This window comes from Stomoxys calcitrans, chromosome 3, assembly GCF_963082655.1.
Source record: "Stomoxys calcitrans chromosome 3, idStoCalc2.1, whole genome shotgun sequence".
Lineage (NCBI taxonomy): Eukaryota > Metazoa > Arthropoda > Insecta > Diptera > Muscidae > Stomoxys > Stomoxys calcitrans.
This window is the reverse complement of record NC_081554.1, coordinates 140,080,915-140,103,862: the sequence shown is the minus strand read 5'-3', so window position 1 is coordinate 140,103,862 and position 22,948 is coordinate 140,080,915. Positions and strand designations below refer to the sequence as shown.

The 22,948-nt window shown below is 45.9% G+C and overlaps 1 pseudogene; it reads right to left on the bottom strand.

Annotated features, from left to right (window-relative positions):
* The window catches only part of LOC131995794 (histone H3-like), a 66,913-nt pseudogene that overhangs the window by 10,360 nt on the left and 33,605 nt on the right, over nt 1-22,948 (bottom strand).

Here is a 22,948-nt window from a genome sequence, read left to right as displayed (position 1 = left end):
GAGAAGGCTCACTCAAAAGGTTGTACTAGTTTGTCTCGGCCATTTGATTGCAATGTTGCTTTCCACCATTGCCAACAAAGGTGCTAGTTCCCAATGGCGCACATCGGTAGTATGCGCCGGTGTCGATTTGTGATTTGATTTTCTCCTCCACTGGTCAGCTCAATATAGGGAATGTGAAAACACCGCCTCCTATGCACTTCTCACTTTTTCAAGCAATGTGGCCAAATTTGCTGCCTACTATTGCTTCTCACTTTTTAGAGTAAGGTATGGCAAATTCAATGCCTACTATCACTTCTCAAATTTCGAAGTGAGGTATAAATATGTCCAATATTAACTGCGCTTACAATGCGTTCACAAACTTAAAAATAAATGACACTTGGCAAAGTCACTTGAGAATTAAAATTTGTTTTCAAACTTCCGCTTTTCGAGACTTATGTCTTAACTCAACGAATTAACAAAACAGAATAGTTAGTTGCCTTTCGGAGCAATTCCCGATATTTATAGAAAAAATTTGGCGGGCTACAGTTTTCAATAAGGGTGTGTGCTGCGTATATGCTTCAACATTTGCATCTGTACACACGAAGTGTATACGAACAACCCCGAAGATAGATCGTAGCGTATGTGTATGTAGTAAATTTTTTCTGCTGATTCGCCTCATCTTCCTGGCTTTTCTTCATTTCAGCCAGTTCAGCTCTAAGTGCTTGATTCTCCTCATGGAGTAATTTTATTGTAGCTTGAAGCTCTTTAAGGATTTGATACAGCTTCTTGCCTTCAGTGGGTGAATCACTTTCTCGTTGCGCTTTTTCCATCTTGCGCTTTCTATATCTATGGCTCAAGACAATCGGGATATCATCAGATGTGAAACCGGCTCCATCGGATTTTGTAGCATTATCGATATTCGTTGTAAAGGCAGTCATCGACTTGCCGTCATTGAATGACTGGCTGGAGGTTGTACTCAATGATTGAGAGGTAGCGCTCAATATTTTTCGTCCATCAATGTAAATATGTGCCGTTGTGCAATCACCAAAATTGCTGGCTTTATCACCAGTATACGAAGTGTATACGAACAACCCCGAAGATAGATCGTAGCGTATGTGTATGTAGTAAATTTTTTTCTGCTGATTCGCCTTATCTTCCTGGCTTTTCTTCATTTCAGCCAGTTCAGCTCTAAGTGCTTGATTCTCCTCATGGAGTAATTTTATTGTACTTGAAGCTCTTTAAGGATTTGATACAGCTTCTTGCCTTCAGTGGGTGAATCACCATCTCGTTGAGCTTTTTTCATCTTGCGCTTTCTATATCTATGGCTCAAGACAATCGGGATATCATCAGATGTGAAACCGGCTCCATCGGATTTTGTAGCATTATCGATATTCGTTGTAAAGGCAGTCATCGACTTGCCGTCATTGAATGACTGGCTGGAGGTTGTACTCAATGATTGAGAGGTAGCGCTCAATATTTTTCGTCCATCAATGTAAATATGTGCCGTTGTGCAATCACCAAAATTGCTGGCTTTATCACCAGTATACGAAGTGTATACGAACAACCCCGAAGATAGATCGTAGCGTATGTGTATGTAGTAAATTTTTTTCTGCTGATTCGCCTTATCTTCCTGGCTTTTCTTCATTTCAGCCAGTTCAGCTCTAAGTGCTTGATTCTCCTCATGGAGTAATTTTATTGTACTTGAAGCTCTTTAAGGATTTGATACAGCTTCTTGCCTTCAGTGGGTGAATCACCATCTCGTTGAGCTTTTTTCATCTTGCGCTTTCTATATCTATGGCTCAAGACAATCGGGATATCATCAGATGTGAAACCGGCTCCATCGGATTTTGTAGCATTATCGATATTCGTTGTAAAGGCAGTCATCGACTTGCCGTCATTGAATGACTGGCTGGAGGTTGTACTCAATGATTGAGAGGTAGCGCTCAATATTTTTCGTCCATCAATGTAAATATGTGCCGTTGTGCAATCACCAAAATTGCTGGCTTTATCACCAGCAACACCAATTAACGGGCCTTTAGCATAGGCCTCATGCTGATATTTTTTTCATTCGGGATCAGAAAATTGTCGCTGACGACAATATTCGAAGCATTTGCAACTACAGTGCTCAAATTCTCAACTAGATCAATTCCTCTGTCTCCTATGCGATTCTCATTGTTCTGAGGAACATCATCGGCCTTATTCGAAGGAAGTTCCTGCACTGGTGCCTTCTCTTGCTTCTCAAAATTTTAAGTGATCAAACTGGCAAATCAAACTTTCTGCGCAGCACTGACGACTACTATTTCTTCTCACTGGTTGCACTTAACAAAAGTCAAAAGTCGCTTTCACCAACTATTCAGTGGTTGGCATTTGAGGTGTGAACATTGTAAGCCAGCAGTGAAAGAGGTGGATGATAAACTTTGATAACAAAAATTTTAATCTAAAGGAAGTGAATATTGGATATCTAAAGTGCTGCGCAAAAACTTAATATTACCAATACTGGTATATTAAAATTTGAGAAGTAAGAGAAGGCCCCAGTGCTGGAACTTCCCAATTGTAAAGTTGTCGACGTCCCTAGCGTCAGGATGAAGAAAGTAGAAAGCTTAAGCGTTGTAGTTGCTAGTGCATCGAATTCAATCGCTACCTGCGAATTTCCTCGCAAAAGTGAGAAAAGGAGGTCAAGTGAGAAAGACCATCATTATGAAAGCCTGAGATATGAGGCAAAGATAAGGGAGCAGGCAAAGCAGATTGACGTCTTTACATCAGACTACAAAAGAGCACAGGAGAAACTTGTGGAAATTGAATGCGGCAAAGCGCATCGACGATTTGGAAGCCAAGCTAAACGTGCTTACCAAGGAATTGGCTGGCAAAAATGTCAACCTCAGCCTACATATCTCGAATGAGTGGGTTGCAGATAGCACTCCAACAAATAATAGTAAGAAAGTAGATTGGCATGCCGACACCAATCTTATGGAAAATAATGGCATAGTGCAAGGCCGCAGCACTATGGAATCGGAGATAGGCCGAGAGGCTCCGATACCAAGTCAAAGAGGCGAAGAGGGTGCTTTCAAAGAGGTGCGGAACAAACGCAATACCGGAGCAATCCCAAAGATGACCAATGATGGAACGGAGAAGACTAAGAATGAGGGGAAATCAGGTAAGGCCATTCCACCCATAATTAAGGTTTATGATGTGAATGTGAAAGATTTTACTAAGAAGATAACCAAGGTCTTAGGGCATAGCATTTTTACGCTGAATTTTAATCAAAAAGGAAATTAAAAGAAAGTAAAAAGAAAATAAAAAGTACTATTTAAACTTTTCTATAAATACATGCCCAGCGGCAGTAAGGGCTGGAAGAGCGGCAAATTGGAGGTGTCTCCTATCCATGGTGGGTTTGAGGTCAACGTCTCTGCATAAAAAATCCGATACCAGGGCGTTGTCGAGGTCATGGCACTTCGTAGAAAATTCAAGGGCACCGCTCATCAAAAACACATCGAGTTTTCCAGAACCATACGTGTCATAAAACTCCCTACACGTCTGCGATTTAAGTGTCCCATCCCCCTGGGAAAAAGGCCACATGCCAAAGCATGAGCGAAGAACAACTCGCTCCCAGACCCTGAGCCTCTACATATGTCGTGAGGAAATGTCAAACTAGGCAGGAAAGGCATGCCAAACGACAGGCCTAATAACCTGTTTATAAATAAGCTGCCTAACCTCCCTGGTAAGGCCTCCCTCATCCGATGAAACCCATCGTAGGCGAAATACAAACGACTAGCCTTATTGAGCACGTGACCAACGTGTCTCGAGAAATCAAATCTAGTATCAAAGACAACACCTAGGTACCTCAATACAGTGGAGACCTCAATCCTGCCACCCCCGATAAACAAATCGCGAATGTAGCCCCTAAAGTTGGGGAAGACTTCCCCATATTCAACTCCCGCTTCCACCTAGAGTAGAATTCATAAAGATCATCCAGAAATGAGTTCAACGCCCTCTCTACAGCAGACGCCGTAGCTCCCGAAAATACAACCAGCATGTCATCAGCATAGGCGAGTAGCAAACCCCCCGAGGGCGGACTAGGGACATCATGGACGAATATGTTAAATAACATAGGCCGTAGCAGAGAGCCCTGAGGCACACCTGTCTCTCAGAAGAGAGCTTAAACAATAACAAGACCAAAACAAGAAACAAGACGTCGACCGCGTGGGTAGTGGAGTGCCCTGACCTAAAGCCAAACTGAAAATCAGCCAGAATTCGCCTTTTCTCAACAAAAGCAAAGACCCTCGCTGTGATTGAAAAGCACCGCTAAAAAGACAAAGACAACGTCGCTGGCCTTCCTATGCGCCACCTCGGGGACACCGTCAATGACCGCAAGACCTTCTCGCAAGCCTAAGGGGAATCGCCGAGGCTACATCATCCCGGTCCTCCCTCCAAAGAGATCTGTCATCAACAAAAAACTGAACCAAGTGCGATTTTATAGCCTCATCATTGGCGAAAGTTTTACCATTTAAGGAGTTCTGCAAAGATCGAAATAAATGGTAGTCTGATGGTGCAAGGTCAGGGCTATATGGTGGATGCATCAAAAGTTCCCAGCCAAGCTCACTCAGTTTTTGGCGAGTGACCAAAGATGTGTGCGGTCTAGCGTTTGTCCTGGTAGAATATGACACCTTTACGATTGACCAATTCTGGTATGAGCGGAGCCCAGCGCCTGCTCGCTCAATATTCCATAGTAGTTTGATTCAGCCATTAAGGCGCGATTATGGTCAGTAGCATCTCTGACCAAACTGACAATTTCTTTTGGCGCACATAGGTGCTGTGCGCCGGAATTGTTTCCAAACTCCACCTCCTTCTCCACTTGTTAGCACAGTATAAACGAATATAGAGATTACTGCCTACTATGCACTTCTCACTTTTTTAAGTGATGTACAAAACTTTTGGTGACTACTATCACTTCTCAATTTCCAGAGTGAGTAGCCAAAAATTCAATGTGCTTACTATGCACTTCACAAAATCACAATTAAGAGTCACTTTCAAAAAGCACTTCAGAATAAAATTTGTATTCAAACTTCCGCTTTCCAAACTTATGTGTTCACACCACGAGTTCTCAACACAGAATCAAGATTTGTGAAGAAATTGTGATTTGTTTAGGTGTCTACCTTGAAAATCAATAGTAGGCACCAGTGCTGGACAAAATTTCAATTTTGCCAACCTTATTACTCGGATTTTTGAGAATCGAGAGTAGGCAGCAGTGCTGGCACAATCTCATACCCAGCTTGACAATTTGGCTCATGTCCCTCAAAAACATGGGAACCGCATAGTAAGCTGCGAGACCACGAAAATGGAGCATCTAAAGGAAGTTGTGGCAAATGCCTCTAGTTTGAGTGCTTTTGGTGGCTTTACCAACCCGCCAACAGATTCGCCGAACTGGACACAACATTGAATTCAACGGATGATAGAAATGGAGAAACCAACACTAGTGCGAGTTGTAAAACTGTTGTTGGAAATACTGATGGTGAAGCCTCACTGGAGTCCGCAGAAGGGCGGAAAATCTTGACGGCTGTTAGCAAAACACAGCATGCAATGACAAAGAGAACGCCTGACCCACTCCAGGATAGGTCAGCAAAATTGGCCATGGAAAGATCAAAAGACGAGAGTGAGATTACCGATGCCACCGATTGCACGTCAGATGGCTACCGGACAGTTGCTGGTAAAAAGCACCGAAAAAGAAAGAAGAAGAAGGCTGGTGTAGATGATGACTCCCCCTATGAGAATATGAGGCAACAGCTGTGTCTCTTACAACTTGAGGACACCATTGAGAGATTGGAGAGACAAAATCCAGGAGTTAGTTGCTGAAAATGCACAACTAAGAAGCATTTCTGCCAACCAAATGCTATCTGCTTCTGGAAATATTGAGAAGCAGGGGGCACAACGGATCTCCTGTGCCAATTGGGCCGATGAAGTAGCTGATGACACAATTGTAATAGATGAGGTCGCACCGCCGGTGACAAAAATTACAACAATTGGAAAAGGGGCAATCCCAAAAACAACAAAAAAAAAAGCAAGGCCAAGACTAATGGGGCCTCCGAAGTGAGCCTAAATATAAAATTGAGGGAAGAAATCGAACCGCCGGTGACGATGACGTCATATAAAGGGACCATACCGAGGACTGACAAAAGTATGAAAGCTGGAGCATCTACTAAATCAAATGGCCCATCCACGGTTAATAGAAGGATGACGACAACTGAGAAGGAACCTACAACAACAACATCAGGTAAGGCCAGTTCCCCCCTTATTTACGATATTTAACACGAATGTGAAGATGTTGACATCCAAGGAGAAGGGAGCGATAGGTAGCGGGCTATTTACTATCCGGATTGTGAATAGGAATAGGTCAGACCTTAGGGTTTACAAGAGAGAGGATTATGATAAGGTTAGGGAGATATTGAGTAAGGAGTGTGTGCATTATTTTACATATACCCCGAGCGATGTGAAGCCTTATACGATGATGGTGAAGGGTCTTTCTGACACCTATGACATTGATGACCTTCGGTCATACATGAATGAGACGGCGCCGGAATTGAAGTTGGGTAATATTGTGAAAATTGGAGGTGATCGGTGGATTGTGCAGGTCGAAGGTGGCACGGTGAAGGTGAAGAATAGCGTGAGTTCTGAAGGTGAGCAAGTCGCCTATGGAGATTTTTGTTTAAGCGTTACGCTGGGACGTCTTAACGACACGATCAGCCGTTTGCAAGAAGAGAATGCCCAATTGAGGAAGACTATCCAAGAGCTGCTGCAGAGAGTGAATACATCTCCTCACCCTAGCAATATCAACGTTAACAATGACATTGCTATGGACATGGCGTGTAATGTTACAGATGCGTATGATGTTGCTAATGTGACAAAAGATATGTCGGGCGGGGTAGCCGAAAACCCCGTCACTGCGTTGAATGTTGGGCCGCAAAAAGTTGTTGTTCCGGAGCGGCGGTAAAGGCAAGGACCTTCGACTATTTCCATGGTGATCAAGGCTAACGAGAGGGAGCTTAAATCAACAAAAGATGGCGGAGCTGCATCAAAAAATTTGTCTAGTGGCGCAACGCTAGGCAGAAAGACTGGAGCGATTCCCAAGCTGAATCTTATGAAGGCGAAAGGAGCGGCTGATACCAGACCGGCCGTGAACACTATTAATGGCAAGCAGACACCTGGTGGAGGAAAGATGCCTGCTATTACAGTTTATAACGCCAGTGTGAAAGAGGTAGTCAACATCCTAGGTACATTTATGTGTAAAGGGGATTTCACCGTCAAAGTGGTAAGGCACAACATTATTAATATAAGAGTTAATGGGTTGGCTAATTTTGATAGGACTTGCGCTCTCTTCAGGGAAAGGGGTTATTCCTGCCATACGCACACGCCTCGTGCCGTGGTTCCTTATGCTGTTGTGGTCGAGGGATTATCGAGGGAATTTAGCCCTGAGGAAGTTAGGGAATACCTTGTGTCGCAAGTTGATTTTAAGATTGATGTTGTTAGTGTCCGGAATGTGACTGGGGATAGATGGGTGCTCAAGGTCGGTAGGTTCACGGATATGGATAAGTTGTATGGCATGGACCGGATGCTCCATTGTAAGGTAAGGTTCAGGAAGGATGAGTCGCAGGGCCCTACTCGTTGCTATAGATGTCAGCGGTTTGGACACTTGTCCAAGAATTGTAGCATGCCCTTCAGGTGTGCTGTGTGTGGTGGGCCACATGACCTTGTGGAATGCGAAGTGCAGAAGGGGGATGTTGGCGTTTCAGATGGGGTTCCTCAGGGTGTCCGCTGTGTAAATTGTGGGTCACTCTGCTGGGTCTAAGGAGTGCCCACGTTGGTTGGCAGTCGTTGCTCGGTACGAGGAGCTTAGGAATGAGGCAAGGGCGAAGACAGTGGCTAGGTCCACTAGGATTGCAGGTCTTTCTTACGCGGCTTTTCCGTCTCTTTCTAATACTCGTGGTGGTATTGGTGCTCAGTCTTCAATTGCTCCTGGTGTTGCACGGATGGGGCAGGCTCGTAAGGTCGATTTGTTCGATGATTGTCAGCGCGTGTTTGTCTAGGTCTTTATCTATTATTTTTGTCAATGTTAACTCGTGCGTGTCGCTAGTTAGGAGACATTTCCTGCAGGCGTTTGTGAGGGAACGAGATCCTGATGTTCTGCTTTTAGCAGAACACAAGCTCTCGAGCTCCCACAAACTTGAGTTGGAGGGTTATAAGGCTTTTCGTCAGAACAGGATTGGGCGCAGAGGTGGTGGTACGGCGGCTCTGGTAAGGGAGGCTTTTGGTTGTGAAAGGGTCGTTGTAGACACTGGTTTCATAGAGTCTTGTGTGGTTAAGTTGTGGCTTAGGGATGGTTCTGTTATCTTTTTTGCTTCTCTTTATCTCAGGCCAGGTGATGATATGAGGGAGAGTGATTTGAATTCTCTGTTCTCTGTATGTATGGATAGTGAGATGGTCATTGGTGCAGACCTGAATGCGAAACACCCGTCATGGGGAGGGCTGGGGACGGATGCAAGGGGTAGAAGGCTGGCTGGTCTGCTTTTGGGATCGAATAATTTCATTGCGTGTTCTGCTGATGAGCCTACGCGGCCTAACGAAGCCTCGAGTTCATACATTGACCTATTTTTATTGATTGATGGGTGTCGATAGGATCCCTGATATCGCGCTAAAGAGGGCTGGCGATGTGATTTTTCGATTTCTGGCCATTTTGATTAATCATTGCCTTAATCTTGGGTATTTTCCTTCGGCGTGGAAGGTTGCTTCGGTGGTGCCCATTCCAAAACCTGGGTGGGATTCTGCTGGATGCCAGGGGTACAGGCCCATTTCCGTTTTGTCGCCCTTTGGCAGGCTCCTGGAGTTTTTTATTCTCGAGAGGGTGAAGGAGATGGTTGGAGAGAGGAACACGATAGGGGATTTCCAGTTCAGTTTTAGAGGAGGGCACTCTATATCTCATGCCCTAGCTGTTTTATCGAGCCATGTGGTGAGGGATTTTGACAGGAGGCATGAGACCGTGGCGGTTGGACTTGACCTTGCTAAGGCCTGTGACTCTATCTGGCACGATGGAGTTCTGTTTAAGCTCAGGTCTTTTGGTTTCGACAGGCAGGTGTGTAGGTTGATAAACAGTTTCCTTGAAGGGCGCTCCTTTGCGGTAAGGGGTTGGGGAGGAGATGTCTGCCCGGCGTCCTGTTTTGGCTGGGGTTCCCCAGGGGTCCCTTCTTGGCCCGATCTTGTACACGATATTTACCAGCGATGTTCCACTCCCGCTACTTGGATGCCTTTTATTGGCCTATGCTGATGACCTGTTGGTGCCCTTTTCCGGTCCGAGGGCTAGTACCGTTACCTCAAGGCTCAACTCTTACTTGGGGGAGTTGCATGCGTATTTCTCTAGGTGGAGACTATCTCTCAATGTTTCCAAATGTTCTGCCGTTGTTTTTAGGGGTCGTGGTCGTGCAGTGTACCCCAATTTCAGGGGGTATTTTCCGGTTTTGCGCACGGTGGGGACGTCGTGGCCCTTTCTCCTACTATTAAGTATCTTGGTGTGTCTTTGATGGCAAATTTAATTTTATAGGGCATATGGATTATGTCTTGGCCAAGGCCAAGAGGTTGTATTTTGGGTATAGGGCTATCTTGGCTAGGAGAGGTGGTCTCTCCCCTACGGTCCGGCTATCCGACCTGTCATATCCTACGCCTTTCCTGTATGGTATGGCATTTCGTCAGCTCATATGGAAAGGCTTAGGATATGGGAGCGAGGCGTCCTTAGGGCGTGTTTGGGCCTGCGGCCTAGGGTTTTGAGTGACGGTGCCTTTAGACATGTGTCGTGTAGGGAGACTTATGACAGGGCTGGTATACAGCGTATTGACGTCCACATGACAGGCATGGCCCTGAAATTTATGAAGAGAGCGCAAGACCTTAGCAATGATTTGGTTGCTTCCTCCCTGCGATTGGAGGATGACATTTATTGTCTTACACGAAGGAGATTTTTGCCACCGGCTGCAATTTTAAGGTTGAGAGATGCAGGCCACTTATATGACGGTGAAGCCCTCTATTTTTATCACAGGAGGTATGACACTTTTGCTTTGTACAATACTGTGTATATGACGGCGCAGTAGAATGTATGAATATTGTAAATAATGTACGTAGACTGGGTCATTTATTATGGAATAGTTGTAGATGAGGGAAATAGAGTACCACCATATATAATTTTGTGTTAGAATTAAGCCTTTACTCTGTAATATATGTTAGAATCAAAAATGGCAATAAATAAAATGAAAATCTTCACAAACTAATTATTTCTTTGAAAGGTCAAAGTGTTCACATCGTGTTTTTTGGCTCGCGGAGTTTGACAAATTTTAATCTCTATGTTTGTGAAAGATTTTTTTGTTTTTGCAAAAGGCCATTTTTATTGATGAAATTCTTAAATTTAATTTACAAAACAACCTTAAAAAAAATAAAGATTCCGTACACAATATTACCCAGCAAAAAATATATCACGGTCTTCCAAATTCAGTTGAATACAACAGGAGTAGCAATATACATCACATTCTTCGTTTAAAATACATAGGAAAAACTAGATCATGTCAAACCAAAATTTAGCACAAACTTAAAAAGGGCAATTCTCTCAAAACTTAAACTTAAACCCGCAGCAGAGAGCGGATCGGCGCCGGGTTTCCTAATCGGGATCACCATGGCCTTCTTTCAAGCCCCCGGGAAGTAGCCAAGATTCAGACAATGATTGAAGAGGACAGCGAGAAAGGAATGAACCAATTCATCTGTCCTCTTCAATACAATGTCCGGAACTCCGTCAATTCCACTAGATCTTTTCGAAGGTCTGGTGACCAACATCTCGCGCACCTGGACCGAAGAGACAAAGCCCCCCTACTCCATTCAGACCTATCTGAAATTGTAGAACCATCAGCCATAAATACCCTAGAAAAAGTCACCAGCGGCGTTCCATCGTCCATATCAGCCACAGCACGATCCACCATGGATCTGAGTGAGGAGACCATCGCACCTTGCACAATATCCAGGGTCTCAGCGAGACATTCTGCTCTACCCCTATCATCAAAGATGATCGATCCATTCGACGAACGAATCCCCTCTATGCGCTCCCTTGCCGCAAGACCAGCAGCGGTCTTCACCTTTCCGTACGTCCAGGAGTTGACCCGTATCCACTCCAATCGTTCCTTCATACGGTCCTTCCCGTAGTTGTATGTGGCACCCTCAATAATCCTGCCCCGGTTTCGGATATCCGCACGGAGAATGAGATGGCGACCGGGATCCCCAGACCTATGCAACACTCTACGCAGACGTTTACGCTCCTGGATAAACCGTAATATATGCGATGGTAACGGGCCAAGGGAAGCGGACCGGGGTGTAACCCTCGGTGTGGAGCCCGCTATAGACTCACCAAAAGCAGAGGAAAGGTCTTCTATGCAAATAACAATCATCTCGCGGGTCACATTCGAATCAGTCGGAAGAGAAATGGCCGGTAGACGATCTCCTAAAAGTCGCCTGAAGCGGCGGACATTCATCTTTGGGAAATCGAAAAAAGTCGTGGGCTTACGCGGTTGCAGATCAATCAAGGCAATGGGAAAACGGACCGCCCTATGGTCCGATTCAAAATCATGTGTCATCAGAGGAGTTCCATCCCTCGGAGGTATGCCGGGGGTCTAAAGAAATAAATAAATGTGCGACCCACCCGAGCCATTCGGTCTGGTCGGGTCGTCGGTGGGACCCGTGTCAAATTCCGCAGAATCGATAAGGAATCTACGAAGTAAACGACTCCTAGAGTCCGTCTCGGCCTCACCCCAGGCGGGATGCTTAGCATTCAAATCGCAACCTATCAATACCTCATCCGTACCAGCCAAGACGACTAAGGACTCCAAATCACTAATCCTAAGCTCACACTGCGGGCGCAGGTACATCGACACAAAAACCACCGACGAACGATCCGAACTCCAGACTCTGCTGGCACAAGATTCAATCATACCAATATCAACCACAACCTGTTCAGACCTAAAGGTTCGTCACTGTAGTTATGTTAGTTGGTGCTGCTAGTCCACTAGCAGAGTATGTAGATGCCATCGTCGCCTTGGGAGGGGGCGGCTTCTCAGTTGTTGTTCCCGGAACTTCGTTAGTTGATGATGCTAGCCCACCAGCAGATGATGAAGATGCCCTACGCAGCGGGTCATCTTTTGTGGCCTTGCTAGCGTCGGCCAAGACCACTGTCTCCTCTTCATCCATCGCCATACTTGAGTTTTCGGCTACCCAGGCAGCATTATCTTCTTCATTATGCCCTTCAGCAAGAGAATTTCGCAGCAAAGAGATTTCGTCGGACAATCTCTGGACCGTATTAATGAGTGTATTTATCTGGTGGTGATACTCATCGATCTTAGTCTGAGCAAGGCGGAGCTCATCAGCCATTCTCTCATTGTCCAGCTTCAATTTAAAGTCAGCATATGCGCCATCGTAATCGTTGCTTCCGTAACTTTTACGCTTCTTCCTCTTTTCTTTCTTCTTTTTAGGGATTGGATTTGCCCCTGACACGGAATTGGAGTCGGAGGGAACAGTCATATCGGCTCTCTCAGCCGCGTTTTTGTCAGCTAATAACGCAGGTGGATCCAAATCACGTTGCATATTAGCAACAACGTTCGAAGAATTCGGTAATTCAAAAGTTCTTAAGGTGCCTTAACTTTTAGTGTTAGCAAGATCTGCTTCATTTCCATGAACCATTTTATTAGGTTGCAAAAATATTTCTCGGCCCAGATGCGGGTCGAAATGCAGGAACACGGGCTACTGCAACGGCTTCCTCACGTCCACCGTTGCATTCGTCGCGAATATTCAACGAAAACTCGTTAATCTCCACTATAGCGCCTCCTATGCACTTCACAAAATTACAGGTAAAGTAATAAGAAATTTGAGCAGCACTGCTGCCATCTCTCGCTTCTCAAAAAACCAAGACACTCCAAACAAAAAGTCTTCGGTTTTGCCAACCCTGGTGACTACTCTCGCTTCTCACAATTGCACTTAATCAAGTTAAATGCCCACTGGCTCAGGTTAAAATCTGTCATCAAACACTAAGATTAAAATTCGCTCAAACACTTGAACACTCCGAAACCGAATCGTAAGTTTGTGACGAAATTGTGATTTGTTTAGGTGTCTACCTTGAAAATCAGTAGTAGGCACCAGTGCTGGGCAAAATTTGGCTCATGTCCCTCAAAAACATGGGAACCGCATAATAAGCAGCGAGACCACGAAAATGGAGCATCTAAAGGAAGTTGTGGCAAATGCCTCTAGTTTGAGTGCTTTTGGTGGCTCTTACCAACCCGCCAACAGATTCGCCGAACTGGACACAACATTGAATTCAACGGATGATAGAAATGGTGAAACCGACAATAGTGCGAGTTGTAAAACTGTTGTTGGAAATACTGATGGTGAAGCCTCACTGGAGTCCGCAGAAGGGCGGAAAATCTTGACGGCTGTTAGCAAAACACAGCATGCAATGACAAAGAGAACGGCTGACCAACTCCAGGATAGGTCAGCAAAATTGGCCATGGAAAGATCAAAAGACGAGAGTGAGATTACCGATGCCACCGGTTGCAAGTCAGATGACTACCAGACAGTTGCTGGTAAAAAGCACCGAAAAAGAAAGAAGAAGAAGGCTGGTGTAGATGATGACTCACCCTATGAGAATATAAGGCAACAGCTGCGTCTCTCACAACTTGAGGACACCATTGAGAGATTGGAGAGACAAATTCAGGAGTTAGCTGCCGAAAATGCACAGCTAAAAAGCATTTCTGCCAACCAACTGTTATCTGCTTCTGGAAATATTGAGAAGCAGGGGGCACTACTGATCTCCTGTGCCAATTGGGCCGATGAAGTAGCTGATGACACAATGGTAATAGATGAGGTCGCACCGCCGGTGACAAAAGAAACAACAATTGGAAAAGGGGCAATCTCAAAAACAACAACAAAAAGCAAGGGCAAGGCTAATGGGGCCTCCGAAGTGAGCCTAAATATAAAATTGAGGGAAGAAATCGAACTGCCGGCGACGATGACGTCATATAAAGGGACCATGCCGATGTTTGCCCAAAGTATGGAAGCTGGAGCAGCTACTAAATCAAATGGCCCATCCACGGGTAATAGAAGGATGACGACAACTGAAAAGGAACCTACAACAACAACATCAGGTAAGGCCAGTTCCCCCTTATTTGCGATATTTAACACGATATGAAGATGTTGACATCCAAGGAGAAGGGAGCGATAGGTAGCGGGCTATTTACTATCCGGATTGTGAATAGGAATAGGTCACACCTTAGGGTTTACAAGAGAGAGGATTATGATAAGGTTAGGGAGATATTGAGTAAGGAGTGTGTGCATTATTTTACATATACCCCGAGCGATATGAAGCCTTATACGATGATGGTGAAGGGTCTTTCTGACACCTATGACATTGATGACCTTCGGTCATACATGAATGAGACGGCGCCGGAATTGAAGTTGGGTAATATTGTGAAAATTGGAGGTGATCGGTGGATTGTGCAGGTCGAAGGTGGCACGGTGAAGGTGAAGAATAGCATGAGTTCTGAAGGTGAGCAAGTCGCCTATGGAGATTTTTATTTAAGCGTTACGCTGGGACGGCTTAACGACACGATCAGCCGTTTGCAAGAAGAGAATGCTCAATTGAGGAAGACTATCCAAGAGCTGCTGCAGAGAGTGAATACATCTCCTCACCCTAGCAATATCAACGTTAACAATGACATTGCTATGGACATGGCGTGTAATGTTACAGATGCGTATGATGTTGCTAATGTGACAAAAGATATGTCGGGCGGGGTAGCCGAAAACCCCGTCACGTTGTTGTTCCGGGGCGGCGGTAAAGGCAAGGACCTTCGACTATTTCCATGGTGATCAAGGCTAACGAGAGGGAGCTTAAATCAACAAAAGATGGCGGAGCTGCATCAAATAATTTGTCTAGTGGCGCAACTGCTGCTATTACAGTTTATAACGCCAGTGTAAAAGAGGTAGTCAACATCCTAGGTACATTTATGTGTCAAGGGGATTTCACTGTCAAAGTGGTAAGGCACAACATTATTAATATAAGAGTTAATGGTTGGCTAATTTTGATAGGACTTGCGCTTTCTTCAGGGAAAGGGGTTATTCCTGCCATACGCACACGCCCCGTGCCGTGGTTCCTTATGCTGTTGTTGTCGAGGGATTATCGAGGGAATTTAGCCCTTAGGAAGTTAGGGAATACCATGACAAAGCCTGGACATGCATGTGATGCTGTTACTGGACAGGGTGACATTACTACCCTGTCCATGGATGTTGATTCAGTGTCCACACCGCCGGTTGCAAAATGCCGTTGCTCGGGGAGGTGGAGAAAGTGAAGGCAACGCCGGCCCCACTAGCGGTTACCAATTGCCATGGTAACCCTGAGAAGGATGACTCGGAGCCTGTGGCAAGCACTTCTGCTGCGGCTCCTGCTTTATATGCTGCCAAGAATAAGACACCGAAGAAGGGGAAGCGAAAAATCTCCGTGTCCATCGTGCGAGGCGAGATTAAATCCACTGCTCAACCTGCTGCAACTGCTGCTGCTGCTGATTTAATTCTGCTACTGCTGCTGCTGTTAATTCTGCTAATACCAATAATATTACTGGGAATAGATCAAAGGACAGCTCATTACCTGCGGTCAGCATATATGATGCTGGTGTAAAAAAGGTGAGTGGTCTCCTACACACTTTATTTAGACATGGCGAATTTTTTAAAAGTATGGTTCACTTCTGTCCGAGAGGGGGTACAAGTTCCATACCCACACACCTAAGGCCCTCGTTTCTCACACGGTGGTATTTGAAGGGTTGTCGTCCGAGTTCTCCCAGGAGGAGATTTCTCAATTCTTTGCTGATAGGGCGGAGTTTGGCGCTAGTGTCATTGGTGCAATTTCTGTTGCTGGTGACAGATGGGTTGTCCGCATTGAGAAAGGTTGCGACATAGGCACGGTTTATGCAATTACTCGGATGTTGCATTGTCGTGTTCGCATCAGGAAGGATAGGTTGGCCAGGTTTACTTAGTGCTTCCGTTGTCAACGCTTCGGGCACGTTGCTTCCAATTATGGCATGCCCCTCATGCGTCTGCTGACTGCTCGATTCGCTCCAAGGCTGAGGATGTTCTTCAAGATGTTGTAGATCCTGTGACAGGTGGGGTTGTTTGGAAGGCGACACAGCCGGTCTCCTGTGTGAATTGTAGTGCTGTTGGTCACACGGCTGGCAGTGCACTTTGTCCTAAACGGATTCAATTCTTGGCCCGTTTGAATGCGCGGAAGGAGGAGGATAGGGGTAGGACTAGCGCTCGTTCCTCTAGGTTGGCGGACATTCTTGTTGGGGTGTCATATGCTGTCGCACTTGGCGGGCGTCCTGTTGGTGTTTCTGCTTCCCCGGCGGCCCCTCGCCCTGTAACGGGCTCTCCTGATGAGGGCTTGGCGGCAGATTGTAGGGCGATTCTGGGGGATGATTTCCTTGGCGTTTTCCGGGTGCTCAAGGAGTTTGGCCCGACCTACCGTTGGTTGAAGTTGGAAGAGGGTAGAGACGCTGCTTTTGCGGCCCTCTTGAATCGACTCTGTGATGGTTAGGTCCCTGATATGCAACTTCTTGAATGTTAGTTTCTTGTCTCCCTGGACAAGACACTTCTTGAAGTTGTTTATAAGGGATCACAGTGTTGAGTACGAGGGATACGTCTATTACAGGCGTGATAGGACGACGGGGAGAGGCGGCGGTGTTGGCGTACTCGTCAGGGAGGATTTTCGCTCCGAGTTGATTCCTCTTGAATTGGGGGCTGTGGAAGGTTTTGGAGAGACGATGGGTCGATGATTTCCTTTGTGTCGCTTTATCTTCGCCCTGGTATTGGCTTTGCGATTTCTGTTCTGGACCCTGTGTTTCGTTTGGCGCTTGGTGGTGTTGATACTAGGGGACGTTCTCTCTTCAATTTCTTGGCTGGTGGTACTTCTTTGGACGCTGTGGCTGCTGACAGGCCAACTAGGCTCAATGGTATTGTAGGTTCCTTCATTCTTCTTCCTAAGGACTCCGCGGATTTGCTTGGCGGGAGGTGTCTTCAACAGCAGGGCGCTTGACTTTGAATCTGACCATAGGCGATTTTTCTCGAGTTGGCTGTGGGGCGTTAGCGATGATTGAGGGTCCTTCTTTTCTGGATTTCGATAGGACGTGGTTTAGGCGCGTTCTAAGGGACGGCCTTGTCGACTTGGCTTTGCCCACTGGCCGGAATGTTTCTGCCGATGAGATTGATTTGTGTGTTGACGGTCTGGGCTCTGCGTTTTCCGAGGCAATAAAGCAGGCTGTTCTACCGGGTCCGGATGAGGCGCAGGATAATCCGGGAGAGGAAAAGATTCCGTTGCGCCTTGCGCAGGTGTCCAGACCCTGGTCGCACTTTTGTACTTAGGGCCGATGTCCGGAATCTTGGATACATTATTCGCGACCTTATTCGCGTATTTGAGGAGGAGTGGGTTCGGAAATATCTCGGCCGTATTAGAGTGGCCTGCATAACATATGGCCGTGTTAAGAGAGCTGCCGGGCTGGCTGCTGCTGCGCCTGTGGAGTCTTTGCTTGGATCGGATGGTGCTGCTGTTGTTGACGATGCTGGCAAGGCGGATTTGTTGGCCGCTCATATGGACTCTTCTGCTCATCCTCCGGTGGGACTTCCCGGGGTCCCTCTCCACCGCCTCGTCACAGAGACTGTTGAGAGGATTCCTGACAGGGCCCCTATTGTCTTGTTTTTTCCGTCCTTCACGGCTGACGGGTCTGTAGTTGATGACAGATCTCTTTGGAGGGAGGACCGGTATGATGTAGCCTCGGCGATTCCCCTTAGGCTTGCGAGAAATTCTTGCGGCATTGACAGTGTCCCCGAGGTGGCGCATAGGAAGGCTAGCGACGTTGTCTTTGTCTTTTTGGCGGTGCTTTTCAATCACAGCGAGGGTCTGTGCTTTTGTTGAGAAAAGGCGAATTCTGGCTGATTTTCAGTTTGGCTTTAGGTCAGGGCACTCCACTACCCACGCGCTCGCGGTCTTTAGATACTATTTAGTGGAGGGCCTTGGCCAGGGGCCGAGGTGCAATTGTGGTCAGTCTGGATTTCGTCAGGGCATTCGACTCCGTCTGGCATGAGGGCTTATTGTTTAAGCTCCGGTCTTTGGGCCTTGCCCGTCAGACTAATAGGATGGTAGCGGATTTTCTGAGGGAAAGGGCTAATAGCGTAAGAGTGGGCGAATGTCTCTCTTCTGAGAGACAGGTGCTAGCAGGTGTGCCTCAGGGCTCTCTGCTAGGGCCTATGTTATTTAACATATTCGTCCATGATGTCCCTAGTCCGCCCTCGGGGGGTTTGCTACTCGCCTATGCTGATTACATGCTGGTTGTATTTTCGGGAGCTAGGGCGTCTGCTGTAGAGAGGGCGTTGAACTCATTTCTGGATGATCTTTATGAATTCTACTCTAGGTGGAAGCTGGAGTTGAATGTGGGGAAGTCTTTCCCAACTTTAGCGGCTACATTCGCGATTTGTTTATCGGGGGTGGCAGGATTGAGGTCTCCACTGTATTGAGGTACCTAGGTGTTGTCTTTGATACTAGATTTGATTTCTCGAGACACGTTGGTCACGTGCTCAATAAGGCTAGTCGTTTGTATTTCGCCTACGCTGGGCTTCTTCGGATGAGGGGGGCCTTACCAGGGAGTTTAGGCAGCTTATTCATAAACAGGTTATTAGGCCTGTCGTTTGTCATGCCTTTCCTGCCTAATTTGACATTTCCTTACGACATATGTAGAGGCTCAGGGTCTGGGAGCGGGTTGTTCTTCGCTCATGCTTTGGCATGTGGCCTTTTTCCCAGGGGGATGGGACCTTTAGATCGCTGGCGTGTAGGGAGTTTTATGACACGTATGGTTCTGGGAGACTGTGTTTTTGATGAGCGGTGCCCTTGAATTTGCTACGAAGTACCATGACCTCCACAACGCCCTGGTATCGGATCTTTTATGCAGAGACGTTGACCTCGAACCCGCTATGGATAGGAGACACCTCCCATTTGCCGCTCTTCCAGCCCTTACTGCCGCTGGGCATGTATTTATAGAAAAGTGTAAATAGTACTTTTTACTTTCTTTTAATTTCCTTTTTGAATAAAATTCAGCGTAAGAATGCTGTGCCCTAACACCTCGGTTATCTTCTTAGTAAAATCTTTCACATTCACATCATAAACCTTAATTATGGGTGGGATGGCCTTACCTGATCGTCGATGCGCTTTGCCGCATTCAATTTCCACAAGTTTCTCCTGTGCTCTTTTGTAGTCTGATGTAAAGACGTCAATCTGCTTTGCCTGCTCCCTTATCTTTGCCTCATATCTCAGGCTTTCATAATGATGGTCTTTCTCACTTGACCTCCTTTTCTCACTTTTGCGAGGAAATTCGCAGGTAGCGATTGAATTCGATGCACTAGCAACTACAACGCTTAAGCTATCTACTTTCTTCATCCTGACGCTAGGGACGTCGACAACTTTACAATTGGGAAGTTCCAGCACTGGGGCCTTCTCTTACTTCTCAAATTTTAATATACCAGTATTGGTAATATTAAGTTTTTGCGCAGCACTTTAGATATCCAATATTCACTTCCTTTAGATTAAAATTTTTGTTATCAAACTTTATCATTCACCTCTTTCACTGCTGGCTTACAATGTTCACACCTCAAATGCCAACCACTGAATAGTTGGTGAAAGCGACTTTTGACTTTTGTTAAGTGCAACCAGTGAGAAGAAATAGTAGTCGTCAGTGCTGCGCAGAAAGTTTGATTTGCCAGTTTGATCACTCAAAATTTTGAGAAGCAAGAGAAGGCACCAGTGCAGGAACTTCCTTCGAATAAGGCCGATGATGTTCCTCAGAACAATGAGAATCGCATAGGAGACAGAGAAATTGATCTAGTTGAGAATTTGAGCACTGTAGTTGCAAATGCTTCGAATATTGTCGTCAGCGACAATTTTCTGATCCCGAATGAAAAAATATCAGCATGAGGCCTATGCTAAAGGCCCGTTAATTGGTGTTGCTGGTGATAAAGCCAGCAATTTTGGTGATTGCACAACGGCACATATTTACATTGATGGACGAAAAATATTGAGGGCTACCTCTCAATCATTGAGTACAACCTCCAGCCAGTCATTCAATGACGGCAAGTCGATGACTGCCTTTACAACGAATATCGATAATGCTACAAAATCCGATGGAGCCGGTTTAACATCTGATGATATCCCGATTGTCTTGAGCCATAGATATAGAAAGCGCAAGATGAAAAAAGCTCAACGAGATGGTGATTCACCCACTGAAGGCAAGAAGCTGTATCAAATCCTTAAAGAGCTTCAAGCTACAATAAAATTACTCCATGAGGAGAATCAAGCACTTAGAGCTAAACTGGCTGAAATGAAGAAAAGCCAGGAAGATGAGGCGAATCAGCAGAAAAAAATTTACTACATACACATACGCTACGATCTATCTTCGGGGTTGTTCGTATACACTTCGTATACTGGTGATAAAGCCAGCAATTTTGGTGATTGCACAACGGCACATATTTACATTGATGGACGAAAAATATTGAGCGCTACCTCTCAATCATTGAGTACAACCTCCAGCCAGTCATTCAATGACGGCAAGTCGATGACTGCCTTTACAACGAATATTGTTAATGCTACAAAATCCGATGGAGCCGGTTTCACATCTGATGATATCCCGATTGTCTTGAGCCATAGATATAGAAAGCGCAAGATGGAAAAAGCGCAACGAGATGGTGATTCACCCACTGAAGGCAAGAAGCTGTATCAAATCCTTAAAGAGCTTCAAGCTACAATAAAATTACTCAATGAGGAGAATCAAGCACTTAGAGCTGAACTGGCTGAAATGAAGAAAAGCCAGGAAGATGAGGCGAATCAGCAGAAAAAATTTACTACATACACATACGCTACGATCTATCTTCGGGGTTGTTCGTATACACTTCGTGTGTACAGATGCAAATGTTGAAGCATATACGCAGCACACACCCTTATTGAAAACTGTAGCCCGCCAATTTTTTTCTATAAATATCGGGAATTGCTCCGAAAGGCAACTATTACAGTGTTAACAGTGTTTGTGTGCATATCGTGAAGTGAACTAAAAACCTCTAGTGAATAATGGCTCGTACTAAGCAAACTGCCCATAAATCTACTTGTGGCAAAAAAAGCTTGAATTTGAGAAGATTTGTTGAAAAAGACTTTTATTCACGCGTGTGCTCAACTGTGTCAATTGGCCACATAGAACTTTTGGAAGTTACCTATAGAGCTTGAAGATTTTATTCCATTGCTCTCTGTTGTGTGTTGCTGTTTACCAGCTATTCATTGGCCTGTTGTTTTGCCGACGGCATTTGTGCATCCAGTGACTTAAGACACGAACCTGTGCATTTGCCGACGGCATTTGAGTGTCGAAAGACTTAAGACACTAATTTGGTATTTTGTCCATTGAGGTGCCTTCTAATTTTGAGAAGCGCAAAGGAGGCGATTTTTTGCGATTGTCCCTGCAAGCGACATTCTTTTGGCTGTGTAACCAGAGTTTATTGGTTGCACAGCCTGGAATGAAGATGCCGGTGAGATCGCACGACGACCAAAGCGAAGGTGTCCCTCAAACGAGGAGCTACTGGAAGCTTTCGGTCAACAAATCCGAGAGCTCCAGAAACGTGAAACCAGTTTTCAACGGGTTATTGAAGGTCTAATGCTTGATGTGGGAATCTCAAGCGTAATAATGCCCAATACCAGGCTGCGTTAACAAAGCCTGGTCATGCATGTGCTGCTGTTACTGGACAGGGTGACATTACTACCCTGTCCATGGATGTTGATTCAGTGTCCACACCGCCGGTTGCAAAATGCCGTTGCTCGGGGAGGTGGAGAAAGTGAAGGCAACGCCGGCCCCACTAGCGGTTACCAATTGCCATGGTAACCCTGAGAAGGATGCCTCGGAGCCTGTGGCAAGCACTTCTGCTGCGGCTCCTGCTTTATATGCTGCCAAGAATAAGACACCGAAGAAGGGGAACCGAAAAATCTCCGTGTCCATCGTGCGAGGCGAGATTAATTCCACTGCTCAACCTGCTGCAACTGCTGATTTAATTCTGCTACTGCTGCTGCTGTTAATTCTGCTAATACCAATAATATTACTGGGAATAGATCAAAGGACAGCTGCTTACCTGCGGTCAGCATATATGATGCTGGTGTAAAAGAGGTGAGTGGTCTCCTACACACTATATTTAGACATGGCGAATTTTTTATAAGTATGGTTCACTTCTGTCCGAGAGGGGGTACAAGTTCCATACCCACACACCTAAGGCCCTCGTTTCTCACACGGTGGTCTTTGAAGGGTTGTCGTCCGAGTTCTCCCAGGAGGAGATCTCTCAATTCTTTGCTGATAGGGCGCTGGGTCATTGGTGCAATTTCTGTTGCTGGTGACAGATGGGTTGTCCGCATTGATAAAGATTGCGACATAGGCGCGGTTTATGCAATTACTCGGATGTTGCATTGTCGTGTTCGCATCAGGAAGGATAGGTTGGCCAGGTTTACTTAGTGCTTCCGTTGTCAACGCTTCGGGCACGTTGCATCCAATTGTGGCATGCCCCTCATGCTTCTGCTGACTGCTCGATTCGCTCCAAGGCTGAGGATGTTCTTCAGGATGTTGTAGATCCTGTGATAGGTGGGGTTGTTCGGAAGGCGACACAGCCGGTCTCCTGTGTGAATTGTAGTGCTGTTGGTCACACGGCTGGCAGTGCATTTTGTCCTAAACGGATTCAATTCTTGGCCCGTTTGAATGCGCGGAAGGAGGAGGATAGGGGCAGGAATCGCGCTCGTTCCTCTAGGTTGGCGGACATTCTTGCTGGGGTGTCATATGCTGTCGCACTTGGCGGG